This window comes from Heterocephalus glaber, unplaced genomic scaffold (assembly GCF_053883595.1).
Source record: "Heterocephalus glaber isolate CG9 unplaced genomic scaffold, H.glaber_assembly_v1.0 deba00001579, whole genome shotgun sequence".
NCBI classification, from domain to species: Eukaryota; Metazoa; Chordata; class Mammalia; order Rodentia; family Bathyergidae; genus Heterocephalus; species Heterocephalus glaber.
This window is the reverse complement of record NW_028258360.1, coordinates 9,686,564-9,700,261: the sequence shown is the minus strand read 5'-3', so window position 1 is coordinate 9,700,261 and position 13,698 is coordinate 9,686,564.

Genomic DNA, 13,698 nt, shown 5'->3' with positions numbered 1-13,698 from the left:
AGGTCATGGTGTGGAGGGTACAAAGCGGAGCACTGCCACACAGGTGTGGGAGTTTGGCAAGATGCTGGTCATCGTCTTCCAAATTGGCAGAAAGCTGGGGGAAGGGCTTGAAATGTCCCCACCACACCCTCAGGGCCCTGGGCTGCCACTTGCTGCCCTGCCAGGGCCTCAGGACCCTCTTCTGTGGACGCTGGCCCTTGTCCTTGGTGGTTGGGCTATATCCGGCATCAGGGAGGAGGAAGGAGGGAAGTGGAGTGCAGGTGGGCGCTGTCAGCAACCCCCAGTGAGGTCCACAGCCCTCCTCGCTGCAAGGGAGCTGGGCACCAGTGTTCCTGCCAGTGCAGCAGTTGTCACTCCACTCGGAGTTGGAGTCTGTTACTGGGGGGACAGGGGGAGCAGATTCGGGACACAGTGATGTTCCTCTCTGTGACTCAGCACCATGGAGACAAGGGATTTCTGAGAACCGGAAGGCCCCAAATGCTGTGACCCTGCCCTCCATACCCCCAGCACTCGCCCCTGGCTCCAGCTTTGGGGAACTGCATGTGGCCATGGGAAGAACCTGTCCTTCCTTTGAGTCCACACACACATGGCTGGAAGGGGGTCGTTCACCTCCTTTCCATCTGGGTCACTGTCCTGGTCCCCACAGGTTAGCACATGCTCCCCACCCCAGCCCCAGCCCTTGGCTGACCTTTGCCAGATCCTCCTCCCACTGCCAGCCCCGGCTCTGGATCAAGGTTATTGGAAGCTTTGCCATGTTGTGCAGACAGACACAACAGTACACAGTCTGGCAGTAGAGGACTCCTGTCCTGCCCTGCCCCAAGGTTATATTTCCTCTAAAGTGGCCCTGCATCAGGCCAGAGGAGGAAAGATACCAGGAAACAACATCTTTCCAAGGTTCAAACAAAAAGCCAGGCATGGTGGGACACACCTGTCATGGCAGCACTGGAGAGGCTGAGTCAGGAGGATAACTGTGAGTTCAAGGCCAGCATGAATTACATAGTGAGATCTTTCCCCCCAAAACCAAACAAGAATAAGAAACAATACCTTTCCAAAGGTGAAATGAACCATCAGATGATATTGCATATCTGTATGTAGGCTTTTTAGTATTTACTCACAAAACTTGAAAAAATATTTAAAGCTGAAACAATCCTTAATTTTACAGAGTTAAGAGGAGTAACTGAAGAGAAAGAATCAAACATTGAGCAAGCATAAAGAGACCATAATTAACAGAGCACTGTTGAAGAATTTGCTTCTTGCCAGATGTGGTGCTGCAGCCTGTCATCCCAGCGCTCTGGGAGGCTGAGGCAGGAGGATGGCAAGCTGGAGCCAGCCTGGGCAGCCCAGTGACTTAGCGAGGCTCTGTGCCGCAGTTAAAATGTAAAAAGGACTGGGGTTGTAGGTCTGTACAAAGCCCCTGGGTTGAATCCTGAGTACAGAAGAAAGGGGGGGAGGGGGGAGAGAGAGAGAGAGAGAGAGAGAGAGAGAGGGAAAACTAGAAAGGTGATCTCAGCTCGGAGCAGAACACTCACAGCTCACAGCATTGCTCAGTCATACTTGTCCTGCTCTGGTCACCCGGAGCATCCTGGGATTTCTGTTTGGTTAGTGTTTGGCGCCCTCTACTGTCCCTGGGTGACTATGTTTGAGGCGTCGCCCTGCTGGAGACCAGGAGACAGTGGGACCCATACATAATGCCCACAGATTGGCCCAGAGCTAGTACAGTGGACTCTCGAGTTACGACCAGCCTGAGGTATGTTCATATGTACCTCAGGCTATGGCTGGCATTTTAGTTTTAACCTACGACCAAAGTCTTTAGTTGCGACCTGAATGCCGGCCACTCGTGCTTCCAGATGGTCTCAGATACAGATCTAACCCTTAGAGAGCTCTGGAAGGAACATTACAGCATCCTCTCCTGTGTGGGGCTAACTGAGGAATCCTGGGCCAGTGTCTCTCCAAGGACACTGAGATTTGCCTGTGTGCAGGAGAGAGACTTTGCAGGCTGTGTAGAGGAGCCTGAGCCTTCACTGACCAACTTGAGTTGAAACTGGCCCTCGGGAATGAATTGAGTTCGTAAGTCAAGGGTCCACTGTAACTCAAACCCCTGCTGTTGGCTGTCACCACTGCAGTGCAGTCAGGCGGTTTGTTCATAGGTCTCAGTTTTCCCACTTCCGGTTGAGATGTTGCTAAGTTAGCGTCACCCCTGAAGGAGGGTGGGGCCACCCCCAGCAGTGGGCATGGCCTTTGAGGACAACTGGGCCTCCCACCCCTCGGGGGATGAAGGAAACCTGGAGGATTCCTCTGAGACCCCAGCCAGAGACCCCGCCAGTCCCAAGCTGTAAAGCCGTGTGGGGAGCTGAGGCCTGGGCAGAAGGTCCAGGGCCACCCCTGGGGGCTGGAAGGAGCAGTTAGGCCACTGGTTGGTGCCTGCCTAGCAGTGGCTTTGGAACTGCAAAACTCTTCCTGTCCTTTTTGTGTGGGTGCTGTTTCATCCGGGGCCTTAACTGAGAAGAAAAGTAGGAAGATTTCCTTCCCTTAAATCAGGTCTCAGCCGAGGTGGGAGGGCTTTAAAGAGCATGTCCTCTCCATAGGTCACTGGGCCGAGGGCCTGCCTCAAAAGAACAGAGGCCCTGAGATGTGACCACATGTGTGTTGCACGTTGAGGCTGTCATTCTTTTTTGTTCTTGTTTTGTTTTTTTGGAGACAGGTTCTCATTCTGTAGCCCAGGCTGGCCTTGAACTTGTGGAAATCCTCCTGCCTCAGCCTCCTGAGTGCCAGGATTACAGGTGTGCACCACCACGCCCTGCTGAAATTTATCTTTTTTCTTTTTTTTTTTCCCCCGGTACCAGGATCGAACTCAGGACCTTGTTCTTGCAAGGCAGGCACAGTGCCACTGAGCTAAATCCCCAGCCCTGAAACTTAACTTTTTAAAAAACACTCAGTGTAATCACCTGGAGATTCCCCCAGGCTGCTACTCCCATCAGCAGCTGGTTCTCCGTTGTGGAGTGATGCTCCATGGCTCTCGTGGGCCAGAATTCACTCAACCCTTTGCTCCTGGGGGGTTTCTGGGGTGTTCTCCTGCAGGCATCATGTGAGGTCTGCAGCTCTCGGGGATCCACGAGGCAACTGCGGGTCATCAGGGTCTCCACACGTCTCCTCCAAGGCTGAGGTTGTGCCTTGTCCCAAGAAGCTCATGCTGTGAGCTTTCTGTTCCTCTTCTCCTCGGGCCCGTTCGTTCTTTCCTTCATTCATCCATTCATCCGCCCCCAGCTGCCTCCTCTTTGCCAGGGACAGATGGATGAAAAAGCTTTCCATGTAACTCGTCCTTGGGTGCCTGTCTGTCATCCCAGCACTCTGGGAGGCTGAGGCAGGAGGATGGCAAGTTGGAGTCTAGTCTGGGCAACTTAGCAACTCAGTGTGCCTGTGTCAAAATAAAAACTAATTTAAAAGGGAACACTGCAGATATAGCTCAGTGCAAGGGCCCTGGGCTCAGTCCTCAGATCCACAAAAATAAATGAATAAGAGCAAAGGAGAGAGGGGACCAATTTCAGCACTGCCTGGCTTGTGCCTTCCGTGTGGAGCCCACACCAACCCCACTGCTTCCCTGCAAACTCCTATTGAACCTTAGAGGCCCTTTCAGAAAGTGCTCTCCTGTCTGGCTTCCTGCCCACTCTCTGCTCTCTGACTTCTTCCCCCCTTACCAAACCTGTTTAGTCATACCCTAAGGTCTATGCTGTTGGGACAGAACCAGTGTCACCCTGCACCCCAGCATGGAGCCCAGCGCCTGGCCCAGGAAGGTAACCTAATACATGATATCACCAGGCCTGGTGGCGCACACTTGTTATCCCAGCACTTGGGAGGCTGAGGCAGGAGGAGCACCTTGAGTTCAAGGCCAGCCTGAACTGCACAGTGAGACTTTGTCTCAAAAAAATTATTATTTTATTTATTTTTAATTTTGTTGGTCACTTTTGATCACATTCATCATAGGGGATTTGTACCTATACATAATATGTGGTGTTTTTTTTTTGGTACTGGGGATTGAACTCAGGACCTTGTGCTTGCGAGGCAGGCAGCATAACCACTGAGCTAAATTCCTGGCCCTCAAACTTGCTTTTAAAGTTTTGTTTAGTTCAAGAGACAGTCTCTGTAGTCCAGGCTGGCCTTGAACTTGGTGTGATCCCCTGCTGCAGCTGCTGCAGCTTACGCTGCTGCGCCAGGCCCGTGGGTTTTGTTTTGTTTTTCTGTGTGTATGTGGTACTGAGGATTAAACATGGGGCCTTTGAACCAAGCTACATCCCAGCCCTTCTCTAGTTTTTCCTCTGAGACAGGGTCTTGCTGTGTCCTTAAATTGCTGAGGCTGGCTCTCGTGTGCCATCCTCCTGCCTCTTCCTCCCGCAGTGCTGGGATTGCAGGTGCCCCACGCTGGCTTCATACATGCCTCTAAATAATCTGTATGGTGAAGTGGAAACCATACATAAAGCACTTCGCTGTGTACAGAAATAAGAGCATCTTCTCAAGGAAAAGCACACACCGCTGAACAAGTCACTTTTCCCATAGGACACTAGAAGGATTAACAAATGATGGCCATGCGGAGTTAGGTATTAGCCAGAGTGAGTTCATGTGTTCAATGGCAAAAAATTAAAAAAACAAAAATGCTACCAACAGGGTGGCAGGATGGGTGAGTGTACAGATCCAGGGCTCTGCCCGAGCCAGGAGACAGGGACAGAGGGATGGGGCGTGGAAGGTGCCAGGCAGGTTAGACGTCAGCAGGCTGGAGGCGAGCAGCTGGGGGTGCCTGGAAAGCAAAGACGGCTGGTTTTTCTTTCTTCCTTTGCTTTCTTAATCATTAGCTGGAGATAAAACCCGCAGGAGCTTGTGGCTGCAGACTTCAGCACAGGGGACGGGAACCTCCTCTGCCCATGAGGCCCAGGCCAGGTGAAGTCCACACCGTGGGGGAGGCAGACACCCCCAGGTCTTAGAGCAACACCGGGAGAGAACAGGGACCTGGGAGGCCAGCATGGCCCTTTCCCCTCTCTCTTTCTTTCTCTCCCCAAGCCTATCAATCTGCCCTGAACTCTTACCACACTCTATATGACAGCCTATTATCTTGTCTGAAATCTTTTATCAAAGACACAGAGAGTTGAGGTGTGTGCCAGCTCCTTACAGTGTTAGGACCTGGCTTCCCAATGACTGATGGATGGACAAATAGGTCAGTGGTGAACGGACGGACTGAGGGACGGATGGATGGGTGGACAGATGGGCAATGGAGAGGTGGATGGATGGAGAGATGAATGGATGGATGGAAGGATGGATGGATGGAAAGATGGGTGGATGGAAGAACAGATGGATGGACGGATGGGTGGATGGATGGATGGAAGGACAGATGGATGGATGGATGGATGGAGAGGTGGATGGAGAGATGGGTGGATGGATGATAGATGGACAGATGGATGGATGGACAGATAGATGGTTGGGGAGATGGATGAAGGACTGGGATTTGGAGTGCTGTGACACCTCCGCACAGGGCCAGGACTCTGGCAATGGCTGCTGGATGCCTTAGGGTCCCTGGATCTGGAGATCCAGGAGATGCCTGTTCCAGGCAGTCAGGCACAGAGCTTTGAAGAAGCCAGCAGGCCCTGTCAGCAAGGGCAGATGTTCCAGGCAAAGGCTTGGGAATTTAGAAAATAACAATCTCAACTTGTTTGAGAAGAACTGATATAAGCAAAGAAACTCAACGTAAAAAGCTGGGTGAGGTGGTGCATGTCTGAAGTCCCAGTACTTGGGAGGTGGAGGTAAGAGGATTGCCATGAGTTTGAGGTCAGCTTGGACTACAGAGTGAGACCCTGTGTCAAAAAAAGAAAAAAATACCTCAGGGCAAGATAAGCAGCCCATATAGAATCTCAACTTGTAGGGCTGTGGGTTATTTTCTGTGTTTGGGAAGCCATTGGTCACTGGGCTCATCAGAAACAGCTCAAGGGGCTGGGGAGTTAGCTCAGTGGTTTCGCGGCCTGCTGTGCAAGCTCAAGGACCCGGGTTCGATCCCCAATACCAAAAAAAAAAAAAAAGAAGAAAGAAAGAAGAAGAAGAAAAAAGAAACAGCTCGCATGCTGGGTGTGGTGGTGCATGCCTGTAATCTCAGCACTTGGGAGGCTGAGGCAGGAGGATTGCCACAAGTTCAAGGCCAGCCCAAACTGCACAGACCCTGTCTCAAAAGAACAAAACAATAACAAAAGAAGAAGGAGGAGGAGGAGGAGGAGCAGGAGGAGAGGAAGAAGGAGAGGAAGAAGAGAAAAAGATTGCCGAGTCCTGTGGTGGCAGATTTGGGAATCTGCTTGTCAAATTCTGTAAGCTCTCTGTTACGATTTTGATCGGAATTGCATTCACTTTACAGATTCACTAGGAAGTAGACACCTCCACCATTTTAACTTGCATTCTGTACATAAACCACAGCTCCACTCTCCATTTATTTGGGCCTTGGAAGGTTTTTTTCCCCAATGATTGGACTTTTCTCCATGAAAGCCTCATCCATCGAGTGCTATATTTGTCTTGGTAACTTTCAGTTGATTACTAACGACACCTTTTTTGTTACATGCTATCGTCACTGGTGACTGTAGGGTGCTACTACTTTGGGTAGTGTTGGTATTGCTTCCAAGAAGACGCACTGTAATTTGTCTCAGACTTCACACACGTGCAGTGACACCCCGCGCCCTCCCTGCAGCCGCGCACCTCCCTTCCAGCTCTGACACGTCTTATCTTCTTGCTGACTGTCCAGGACGCCCTGTTCTCGATGAAGTCCAAGGATTCTAAGCAGCAACTGTAAGGAAAAGTCCAAAAGACATTTTTAAAAAATGTTTTTCTGGGCTGAGGATTTAGCTCAGTGGTTTTGCTGCCTGCTGCACAAGTGCAAGGACCCAAGTTCAATCCCCAGTACCAAAAAAACCACAAAAAACCAAAAATATTGAAAATGTTTTTCTGAAACAGGGTTTTGGTATGTAGTTCACACTGCCTTGAACTCTCTGTGTAGCCCAGGCTGGCCTTGAACTCAGGGTAATCCTCCTGCCTCAGTCTCCTGAGTCCTGGGCTCACAGGCGTGGACCACCATGCCTGGTTATTTGAAGGACATCTTCCTGTGAGTGCTGACCCTTCCCACCTTGTTTCAGCCTTGTACAAATATCAGTACCCTAATTAACCGGCCTGACCTCGGTCCTGTTTGTAGAACAGCCCATTCCAGGCTAAGAGGCCCACAGTTTCAGAAGAATAATGAATCTTGCACAAACATGAAACGGACCAGTGACCTTGGACTAAGACCGATGACCCAGTTTCTGAGAAGTTCATGTCCAGCTTCCTCATTCTCTGCCACCCCCAGGAACCTCTGCTCTGTGAGCAGCTGCTGATCTGGCTCTTCGAAGCCAGAGGCCGCTCTCAGGTCTTTACCTTAAATAAGCCCATCCCTGCTGCAAGATTTTCTCTCTCCTCTTTATTTCTTTGAGTGGCTCTGTCCAGTTTCCAGTGTTAATGAAAATGCTTTGAAAGTTAAGACAGGAAGTATGGTGGTCACTTCTGATATAACCTTTTTACCAGGATAAGGAAATCCTTTTTATTCATTTTTAAAATGACTTTGGAAAAATAAGGTGAAGCTGAGCATGGTGGCACACACCTGTAATCCCAGCACTTGGGAGGCTGAAACAGGAGGATCGCTGTGAGTTCCAGGCCAGCTTGGGCTACACAGTGAGACCCTGTCTCAAAAAAAAAAAACAACAACAAAAAAACCAGGGCTGGGGTATAGCTCAGTAGTAGTGCACACATTTGCTTAGCATGCACAAGGCTCTGGGTTTGAGCCCTAGTGCTGCAAAAATAATAATAATATCAACATTATTATTGACTTTTACCAATCCCTTTCTGTCTCTGTGGGAAGGATGACACTTTCCCTTTAACCAGTCAATGCCGAGCGTGGGCTGCATCACAGACCTCCCGCCTCAGCCTTCCACAGTAACTCTCCATCTGAGTCTCCTCTGTCTTAGTCCTTGATATTTTCATGCTCTGACAAACTGTGCAGTTCAGGGTGGTGAGGCAATCCTGCCTCAGCCTCCCAAGTGCTGGAGTGCTCCATTACTCCCAGCTGTAACTTTGCCGCTATTTTATTTGCTAGTTTTACGTCCATATTCAAAAGTGTGAGCCACCAGAAACCTCTATTTCTGGCACTGTGGGAGTCTGATTTTTGGTCACAGCTGCCCCATCTCACACTGATTTGAGAGTGAGCCTGGGTCTGGCCTGGGTGGTCCCTGCTTCCTACTCCTGGGATGGCTTGTGGGCTGCAGGGTCTGGGGTCCTTTGGATGCCAAGCCTGGTATCTTTTGATGGGGGAGATTTTTTTTCGGTACTGGGACTCGAACTCAGGACCTTGCACTTGCTGGCATGTGTGGCACTGCTGAGCTACATCCCCAGCCCCGAGGGAGATTTTTCTTACTACCAATTCCATTTTAAAATTATTATACTTTATTTATAATTTCCATTTGTCTTGAGTTTTAGTAATTATTATTTTTATGGAAAATCATACATTCCACCTGAGTTTTCAAAATACTAACATAAAACATTTATAGCATTCTTACAGTTTAAAACTGTAGTTTTACCACCCTGTAGTTATCCCACCCTTTGCATTGGTTCATTTTTCTTCTTCCTTCCTTTCTTCTTTTGTAAGAGTGACTGAGGTCTTGCTCTCTCTCAGCACTGGGGGTGGGACCTAGGGTCTCTTCCCACTGAGCCACACTCCCATCATTTTGATTCTTATTTGAGACAGGGTCTTGCTAAGTCTCCAAATTTCCCAGGCTGGGCTTGAACTTCTGACCCTCCTGCCTCTGCCCCCTCGAGTGCTGAGATCACAAATGAGCATTACCATACTCAGCTCCTCTACTACCAAGTTTTTTTTTGGTACCAGGGATCGAACTCGGGTCCTTGCACTTTTGAGGCAAGTGATGGAACCACTGAGCTAAATCCCTGGCCCTCTACTACCAATTTTAAAGTAAAAAAGTCTGTACCTGGTCCATGTCCTAATTACTTGGGAGGCTGAGGCAGGAGGATCACATGTGTGAGGTCAGCTGGGTACCTTAGCACAACCCCGTCTCAAAATTTAAAAAATTAAAAAGGGGCCTGTGGATATAGCTCAATGGTAAGAGGTCCTGGTTTCAATCCACAGTACCAAAAAAGAAAAAAGAAGAAGAAGAAAGAAGGAGGGAGAGAAGGGAGGAGGGAAAATATTTCCAAGCGGCCCCAAGATGCTGTTGTTGGATATTCCTGGGTTGGGCTGTCTAAAGTCACCGTTTTAGTTTTGCTTTGTCTTGTTTTGACAATGGTTGCAGATTCCACCCCAAGCCCTGAGGCAGCATAAACAGAGACCACACTGCCTGGCCTGGTCTCTCAGTGGAGGACGCTGGGTTTCCCTGAGCCTCGGCTGGGGTGAGGGCAGTGTCCCAGCGAGTCCTCAGGCTGCCCTGCTAGATCCCGAACTGGGCCGGAGACAGCCGCACTCACTCTCATCGGAGCGGAGGCCTGGCCTGGACAGGGCTGTGTCCCTGGCTTCCCGGCCCCTGGCTCCTGGCCTGTGACCTTCTGGGCCTTGACCCTGGCCTGCTCCCCTCTGTGCCGGCCCTGCCTGGAGTCCCCATGTTGTCCCGGCCCTCTGGCCTCCCCTTGGCGAGTCACCTCTCCACCCAGCCTCTGGGTAAATAAGTGACCCTCAGGATACTTCAGCAAGGCTTTGGGGGATACAGGGGCTGGGGCGAGGTGGCCCTGAGTCCCCACCCTCCCGCCACGCCGTCCGGCTTGCTGGCAGGTCCTGGGCAGGTCTCCAGCAGCTCAGCGAGGTGGCCCTGAGGGCACACCCTCCAGACGTCCTGCTGGGGACGGGGTGGGGGCCTCGCCCCACAGTGCCCAAGGGAGTCACCCCCCGTGCACTGCAGGCCTCCGCACCCGGATGGGGTCCCCTGAACGGCAGCAGGGCATGGCCGCCAAGGCGAGGGGCTCATTGCCTGTGCTCACCCACTTCCCTCATGGGGTTTGGGCCGAGAGCCCTCAGAAGAACCCCAGGACCGGGACCAGGACCCAGCCTTCCTGTGGGTCCGGGAAGTCCTACTCCACCACCCGCAGGGGGCGCACTGGGCCGGCACAGCGTGCCCATCTCGTCTCACTGCGCCCTGGGCCGAAGGCCTGGCGGCCCTCAGCTGTGCCTGCACCTTCAGACCCTCTCGGGGAGCTCAAACTCCCGTCCCTGCCTGCTCTTGGCTGCCAGGAGCAATTGTGAAGGCCGTGACACTCATGGGAGCACCGACGTTTTCTCGGAGACAGGTGAGCTATCGGAGCTCGGCAGGGGACTCGGCAGGACACAGAGCCGCTTGCTCGCCCAGGCCCAGGCCGGCTGCGCGGGGAGGACACATGAGAGCCTCCTGTCAGTGCGGTGGCGAGTGAGTCACCCTCAGTACGCGGGTCCCCGGGAGCCCCTCTGAGCATGCGGCGTGACAACAAATGGTGAGCATCTCGATCTTAAAAGTCGATTACGGTAAAAGACACATTGCCATGGCTCCCCCAAAATCCTTCCCCTCGCTTCAAACTCTCTCATCCCTTTGGCCTTCAGCAGCTGCTCTGGAGTCTTCTTTCCTGAATGTCTTTACCTGTGTTGTCCTGGCTGCCTCGATGTCCTGAATGGATTCAAAACGCTTCCCTTTCATGGTCATTTTGACTTCGGGGAAGAGCCAGGAGTCACACGGTGACAGATTCTGTGAATAAGGTGGACGAGGACACAGCGTCATGATTTTACAGTCTGCCTTTTTGCTGGGTGACGCTTGGCAGCAGCAGTCACTGCGTTTTTGTGTGTGTGTTTTTTGTTTTTTTTTTTTGGTACCGGGGATCGAACTCGGGTCCTTGTGCTTGCGAGGCAGGCAGCGGAACCACTGAGCTAAATCCCCGGCCCAAGTCACTGCGTTTTTGATCACACCTGGTGAAGACACTGAGGAAAGAGGACCCCAGAGCTGCTGCAGGAAGTGGCCAGGACCAAGTCTGAGGAGCCCGTCTCTGAGTCCCACATGCCGACGTGCCCGAGCCACTGGGAAGTGTTGCTGGTGGCAAAGAAGGACACCCGAGGGGGTTTTAGTCACATGCCACCTTTCCTCAGAGCCTGGGGCCCTGGTGACAGCCACAGGCTGGCGTGGGCTCCCTCCTGGGGCCATGACGTGGTGGCTGGGATCTGTCCAGGCCACAGGAGCCCTGGGCGGAGGGAGCGCTTCTGTCCTCCTTCGCAGTCCGAGGAGAGGAGGTGCCTGTGGGCCTGGGCAGTGAGGCCAAGCCCACCCGAAGTGTGGGCTCCAGGAATGCCACCCTGACCCCCCAGAGGGCACAGGAGCTCGGCCAAAGAGGCCTTCAACCCTGCCCTGTGATCTCACTCCATTACCAGCTGGGCCACTGGGCCAGGCCTTACATCCTCCCACTGGTTGCCCTTGTCCTGGTGATTCAGGGGGAGACTGGTAACTGGCAAACCTGGTGGATGTCAGACGTGCCGAGTTCTTGCTCCCCGAATGGAAGAGTGAATCCCAAGGAACAACGGAAGCTGAGAGAAGGAAAATTTATTGGAGACTAGGAATGGGGAATCGGAATAGCTCCTGAGAGACAGGAGGGATCCTGAAGGGGTTAGCAATGAGCCCACTTCTTTTTTTTTTTTTTGGTATGGAGGATCAAACTCAGGACCTTGTGCTTTCAAGGCAGGCAGTGGAACCACTGAGCTAAATCCCCGGTGAGCCCAATTCTCAAAGGAAGTTTTATAGAGCAAAGTCACGAGGCGGGGTACGAGGTGGGTAAGAACTATGATCAACCAATAGATTACGGGTGTCGTGGCGCAGGCACTGCTGACCCAACAGTAACAGGGGTGTGTGGGTGACGCCATTCGCCTTGCTGATGACCTGTGACCTTAGTCTTAGTCTTCTCGGTCTCAGTGGTGGAGAGGCCGCCCCCCAGCGAGACACCGGTCTCTCTGTACGGGAAGCCCGAAGGGTGGCACCAGTGACCCCCAGCTTCCGCTCATCCCCAGGGAAGTGTGCGCACCTGGCCATGTGCCTTTCATCTTCAGTGCACCTCCAGCCACGGCTCCCCTGTGTCCTCGGCCCTGCGTTGACTTCCAGGCCCAGCCTGCCTGACGCCCGCAGTGTTTCTGCCTAACTCCCGGTCTATATCACTGGTTTCCTAGACGTAATCCAGGCCGACGGAGGCAGCGCCCTGCTCACCAAGGATACTGCTCGCTCACCGAAGTCACCCCCCTCCCCGCCCAGGCACACAAACGCCTGCCACCCAGAGTCCAGCGGACTCCTGATACTCATCACACAGCAGGAGCGAAAATAAGGAAATAAAGACTTGAAAAGGTTTTAGGGGACAGCACTGGGGACGGAACCCAGGACACTTGGACTGAGCTCCATGCCCAGCGCACTTTTGTTTTTCATTTTGAGACAGGGTCTCACTAGTGGCTAAATTGCTCAGGCTGGGCTCAAACTTGCAATCCTCCTGCCTCAGCCTCTCAGGTGTGCGCCACCACGCCCAGCTGGGAAAGGACTTAGTGAGAGAAGCCAGGCTAAAGAGGCTACGGACTTTATGAAGTCAGCACGTTGACCAGGAAAAGGCAGAGCCACGAGGACAGCGCAAAGACCCAATGCTGCAGGCAGGAGGGAGAGGCAACCCTCGTGGTTCCTTCTCAGGGCCCATGTCCTCCACATTTGTCAGGACTCCACAGGGACAGCAGGAAGGACTTTAATACTGGCCAGGGACACTAGGTTTGTCGCCTGTACAAGTTAGTAGCACAGATGTAAGCTGTTAATAGGGTGAGGCGGGTGTGGCAGCCCGCACTTGTGATCCCAGTCCTCTGGAGGCTGAGGCAGGAGGATGGTTGTGAGTTCTAGGCCAGGCCCTGTCTCAAAAAACAAATGAACAAAAAAGTACAATTTGGGAGGGTGTAGCAGGAGGGTGTAGAACTCTACATGTTCAGCTCAGTTTCTCTTGTAAATTTAAAACTTCTGAAAAGGCTTCTTACACTAAGAAATTCCTTTCCAGCCTTGCTCCTCCCTGCAGTGCTCCCCTATCTTCCATCCATTTATCGACCGGCCCTCTGGCTCTACCTGTGCCGTGCGTAAGCACATGTCTAGAGATAAGTGACTTTCGTCTCTGCTCCAATAAAAGCCATACTTGCACAGTGAAGAAATTAAGAAACAGGAGCTGGCCATGGTGGCACATGCCTGCGATCCCAGCGCTCAGGAGGCTGAGGCAGGAGGATTGTCGGGCGTTCCAAGGCCAGCCTGGGCTGCAGAGGAAGACCCCATCTGAAAAAGCAAAACCAACAGGAGCGGTTCCGTCTCAGTGTTCACCTTTCTCCGACACACTTTTTAGTTTTGTTTTTACATTTTTATTTTTTTGTCGTTTTATACTGTAAAGTACATCTTTAAAGTAGTTTATATTTTAAGGATATTTCCTTTGGGAAGAACTCATTTTAGTTAATATATTATGAAATATAGACTATATTTCTCCACCGACACTCAGCTTTGCGTTAATTTCTATGGAAAAGTCATATTTTTTTCCAGCACATGTATTTTTGCTTGCTTTCTTGTTTTTTTTGATTTTTTGAGACAGGGTCTCACTACGTATCCCGGGCTGGCCTTGAACTCAAGGCGATCCTTC